The sequence below is a fragment of the Citrus clementina genome, unplaced genomic scaffold, assembly GCF_000493195.1.
Source record: "Citrus clementina cultivar Clemenules unplaced genomic scaffold, Citrus_clementina_v1.0 scaffold_6, whole genome shotgun sequence".
In the NCBI taxonomy this organism is placed as follows: Eukaryota; Viridiplantae; Streptophyta; class Magnoliopsida; order Sapindales; family Rutaceae; genus Citrus; species Citrus x clementina.
In genome coordinates, this window is record NW_006262139.1 from 7,427,591 (window position 1) to 7,433,590 (window position 6,000).

Sequence of the window (6,000 nt, forward strand, 5' to 3'; positions counted from 1 at the left end):
CACGTGCAGAATATTTTCCACTCTATTTCCACATCTCTTGCAGTGAGCCTCCTGGATAATTCCACGTTTGCATAGGTTCTCAGCTGTCGGCAATAAGTTTTTCGTTGCCTTCCAAACAAAAATCACATACATCTTCTCAGGGAGAGAAAGCTTCCAAATAATGCTCCATTTACTGCTGTTACTCTTTGAGCATCCTGCTGTTAGTCATAGTTTGTCTTATGAAAATGCTGTCAAAGACGTCTTTTATCAGAATATGAAGAAAAAATGGTCATTGATCTGCACGCTCAACTCGGCAACAGGTTCAATAATTTTTTCCAATAATCTCAAGTTTTTAGTATTTTCCATTTTCGGTTTATAGATTTATCATTTCTTTGGTTAAGTTTTTCTTCTACCGACTCGTGTCAAAAGATGACGGCAAAAATTAAAGAAGAGGATATGCTTATAATATTTTCTTGAAACATTTCATGTTATTTTACTAAACTAGATTTTATTAATAAAGATACATTAAATTGAATTAAATTCAACTTATACCCAATAATTATATTTGGGAATTAGATCCTCCATTCAGAGGCAAGATACCATCCACTGTAGAATTTTGGCTACTGCCTTCAGCATGTAAAGGCTTTGGCTTGGAGTATACAGCTCCAGAGTCATTGAAGGTAGTATCGTTTGCACTTAAAATATCTACATGTCCCTCGATGACAAAACATAGTAAGTGACAAGATGCTCATTCAATTTAAAGTAATTTCTTATCCTGTTTTCTCAATTTATTGTTATCTTGTTAATGTGACACCCGTCGCAGTTGCACAGACTACATATTACACATGGTTCCCCATACTTCATTGCAAGATATCTAAGAAAATAAGAACTTGATGAATTCCATTATGATCTCAAAAGTTGCTTCGGATTTTATAAGAATCACAAATGCTTTCTTTATTTGACAATTCAAGTGAGAATGCAAGCTTCATGAGTCACTGAGGCTGACTCGTTCCAAGCATGGCATTGACCTTCCTGATAGAAAGCTTTTGATTAGTGTAAGAGCAGGTTTGGGTCTCTGCAATGGGACTTCGTGGCCTGCTCCCCTCACGGTGACAAAGGTAAGTCCTGCATACTCTTGGGTCCATCCTCCCATCTATGCTGTAACGGGTGGACGTAACTGGGATCACAACATCTGTATCACCACTGTCGTATAGAAAATCAAACAAAACTAAGAATGTCAGCAAATCTCTGTCTAAACAATGGAGGGAACAGAGATGACACAGTGAGGGGAAAACATACCATGTGTAGGAATAAATTTGAAATAAGAAAGCAAAGACGTAAATGCAAATTCGGAAATTGAGAGAACCTGAACATCCATATACGAAGTCCAGAATGTATAAGCTCATGATAAATGTCCAGCACTGTCCTAGGAGAATCCAGCCAGTTATTATTTACCACGCCACTGCAAAGTAGTAAAAATAAAGAAAATCATGAGGGCATGCTGTTGGTGCCACCTAAGTCAACAATGAAGGATGTAAAATGTCAGCTGTTAATATTGTGGATACAAGCTTAAGGTTCCACTTTCTATAATGGATTCCAACAAGGCAGGCCCATGCTGATGTATTAATACTCTCCTTCATTTGGATTCAGTGATAGATACGCGACTAATAATTTTTTAGCACTTTTTCAAAGAACTACCTGCAAGTCTCCCATTTTTCCGGTGCAACTACTGGAATAACATGGAGAGCCTTTTGAACCTCAGGTTGATTGAAGTACACAACTGAGTGCTTTTTAGTGCAAGGATCATACTTCTCGCTGGCGTGACCAACAACCTGTCAGATGACATCATATTTCAACATAAATGGAACCTACAGGAAAATAGTAGAATATGAAAGTTCCTACAATTTAATAAGTACATAGTTCATAAAATGATTTACTCACAAGCATTCTTTTAAGCAGCCGATTTGACTGGCTAACACTGGCAGTGCAGGAAGGGGTGAAAATACTGTATTTTGTCAATGTTTCCAAGTTCATTATCAGCAACCTCTAGGAACTTATCACAAGAACTGGAGGGGTGGACAAAGGACTCATAATCACATAGAAGGTTTAGTTGCTTGTACGTATCATCAGATATCAAACCAGCCGACCACCAAAACTGGAAAAGGCCCAAGTAATCGTGGTAATCATCAGTTAGAGCATTTCCCACCTGCATTACTCAAGCATATTAGCATTCAAGTTGTTTGCATACACTTCATGAGCATGAATCATTGCTGTTTCAAAAACAATACTCTATATCATGTAGCCCTTCAGATTAATTGCTTTTTCCCCAGTTGCTTGGTTGTGCCTTATGATTGCTTTGCTTAACTGAGGAACATAATGCCCTGAAAAACATTATTGTGATGTTTAGAAATCTACTTAAAAGAAGCTCTAAATAATAATTTTACCTCTCCTTGATGATAAATATAAAAATCTAGAGAATGCAAGTGAGGAAGTGCAAAATGATCAAAGATAATAAAAAAACTAGGACTTACTAGTTAGCATCACAACACTAGGTCCTTTACATGACGAGAACAGAAGAGTTACCTCGAGCCACACTGCTCTTCCTGCAACTCATCCGCGCTGCTCTTCCTGTCCAAGAATGACTCCAAACATAAACCTCAACTCTTTTTTTGGTTCCATTCCAGGATACGCCACCCTAAAAGCTTCCTGCAGCTCATTCGATGGCAGCTCATGTTGTAGACAACATTGCAACGAAGGTAACGGTGGACGGTTGGAAAAGAAGTAGCGCGCGATACTGGCTCTACCTCTGCCTCTCTCTACCTCTCTTGTACAAACAAAATACCTGAGTAGATGGATCTGATTGGTTGATTAGTGCGAGAGAGACCGTGGATTTGATCTTGTTGAGTGAAAAAATTGGGATGCTTGAAACTATGAATTTGAAAAAGAGATGAAATTTTAGGGATTTTTCTTTTGAGAAAGCAAAGAAATCGAATTGAGGTGAGAGAAAATTGTGGGCTTTTCTTTTCAGGGAATTGGTTTACTAGGTCACCCATTTTTTTCTATTTTTAATATAAATTTAATCTCAACCGTTGGATTCAATCTAATTTAATCTCAACCGTTGGATTCAATCTAATTGAATCCAACGGTTTTTTTTCGTTTCCGGCATGGTGCCGGGCCTTCAGCGCCCGACATTGTAGCATTAGCCATCCGATAAAGGGTGGGAAGCAGATGATGATTCAGCGGATGAGACAGTTTATTTGCCTAACTATAGTAAAAAGGATGAAGAATTAGACAAGTGTTGGATCAGATACAAGGATGAGTTATTTCAAATTAAAAGAGACAGGAAAAAAAGGACAACACATAAAGATGATTTTTTATTTGACAATGGAACCAATAATCAAATGGTAATGAAGATGGGACAGCACTAGTACTTGTGTCAGCTGTGAGTGTTTGAATCTCAATTGTGATTGGAAAATCATTACAATAAAAGAATGCAGATGCAATGTATTTGTCATCTCAGATATAACTCCAACGCACACGTGCAAGAAACGTTTGTTAAAACTGCAGTAGGGGACAACATGGATTACAGCTAAGTTCCTCCATAGCAAAATGTACACCAACATCTCGATATCTTAGTGAATGAAATTGCAGTAGCTTATGGGATAAAATGCCTGCTTTAGAAGTTAAATGTTGTGGACAGCGTGGCAACAATGTCGCTTGGAATAGACCATACGGAGGCATATGCACAACTTCTATAGTTCAAACACGAGATGGAGAATGTTAACGACCGCAACATCGTTCTCATTGAAAAAAAAAACAGAACGTCAATTCAGCAACGAGATTTTTGACTACATGTTTGTTTTCTTGTATGACACTGCATATGCATTTAAAACAAGATATCGCATGCTCCTAACAGTTGATGGATAGGAGATTGACGGTCCATGTAAGAGTGTGATGCTGGTTGCAGTATGTTGTGATGGGAACAATGCAGTGCTCCTAATTGCTTTTTGCGAGGTTCAATAAGAGAACTTGGATTCATGGGCCTTTTTTTCTTCAGAATTTAAGCCACAGACTGCGGTTGGAGCATGGAGGAGGACTGTGCATACTGGGTGATGAGGATAATGGCATTGATGAGGCTGTTGAAGAGTTCCTCCCATATGTTGTGTACAAGCAATGTTGTTTCAACCTATATAATAGATTGCTTAAAGAATTCCCTAATGTGAGAATTCATTCAGTATTTTAGGGTGCATGTTGGAGCTCAGACAGGAATAGCTTCATAAACCAAATGTCTATCATAGAAAGGTTAAATCTAGATTGCCATAATTGACTAAAAGACACTGACTGCCATAAGTGGGCATTGTTTTCCATGCCCAAATGGGTGAAAAGCACAGAGGTAACCAAAAGTGCCAGCGACCAACTTCGGATATGGTTGACGAAGTACCTGGACTTGAATGTCTCACAAAGATATACAACAATAACCCGAAAAATTACTAAAGTGTTTCAGAGATGATATATGGCTAGTTGGGAATGGGTTTATGACAAACTCACACCAACAACAAGACAACAAATCATACATAATGTTTTTTAAGGCAAAGGTTGGACTGTTGATATGGCTTCGGAAAATACGGTGTCACTGTAAGTAGGCATGGACTTGTGTATCAAGTTAACAAGGAACTTATAACTTGCTCTTGCAGATTATGGCAATTATCTGGATAGGGAGGGAAAATCTACACGTACATACATAAGCTTTGGTCAGCGGATGAATATAGATCAACTTATGGACAAGGAATGAAAATGCTTCCATAAATAATGCATTGGAAATGCCAATTAGATGACTATGTTTTGCCATCGGTGAAGAAGTCTACCAATTTCACTAATGCTGATGAATCAAATTATCATGTAAAGGTAACAACCCGTAACTACATCTGCCTTTAATAAAGTATATGATAGTTTATTACATATCATACAACATTACATATAATAAAATGTGTTTGTCATGTATCAATTCCAATTTTCTTTTGTTCTCAATGAATGATTGCCCAATCTCGACCACAGTCACCTCGATGGGATGACGATATCCTGTGGGACCCAAACAATAGTAGCAGCACTAGGGATACAATCAGCAAGAGAATTCTATTCAATTTATCCTTCGTTCCTTTAAAAAAAACTTAATTACATTTCCTTTTGTAGGTCTTTAAATCTCGGGTTCTCCGGATGGAGATTAGCCCAAGGAGTCGCAGTTATTTATCTATGTCCTAAGGTGCATCATAAACTTTTCATCTCATTAGTGTGTATTTATTCCCAAAACTATTTTCAATGCGCGTGCAACTCAACGGATGGAGACCATGACGTTCTTAGCAGCTTCACAGGGATTTTCCACAGCGAATATAGTTGGACACTACTTATGGAGATGTTTTCGTATCTTTTGTTTACACCAACACTATTTTTGTATTATTAGTGGTATGAAATTTTGTACTTAATCACATTATTGTCCAGCTGGTTCATCAACGTTATAATCAAACTACAAATCTTTAGGTGAATTACAGCGCATGATGATATTAAAAACCATTAAGCCACTAAATAAGACTGCCACAATGAATATCATAAGCCAACAACAAAGGTCATAACTTCAGTAATTCACATCAAATATTTACTGGCCAATCAAGGAAGACACAAAGAATAATGGGATTGTTATTCCTCAATCGCCGGGGTGCCAACAACACCTAAAACGAGGTTAGATTTACCGGCATAAAACGCAGGATGTTCTACACCTTCAAAGCCAGTTCCAAACTCAAGGGGAGTACTTGCAACATTATGAAAACTCAAATCTCTTGGATACATTATTTTCCACAATAATGTATGGAAACAAAACTATGTTTATCTTTTACTGTTCACCTAGAAATGAATTATATTTGCGACCCAAATAGCTATAGTTGGACGTCTTGAAACATATTTCACAATCTAATACACTGTATTACCAAAGTGTTTGCTATAGCCCGATGGATCCGCCGTGCATGCAAT

At 37.7% G+C, this 6,000-nt stretch overlaps 1 pseudogene; it reads right to left on the minus strand.

Annotated features, from left to right (window-relative positions):
* Nucleotides 1–877: 877 nt before the first annotated feature.
* On the minus strand, nt 878–2,728 carry LOC112097242 (annotated as a pseudogene).
* Nucleotides 2,729–6,000: the final 3,272 nt, after the last annotated feature.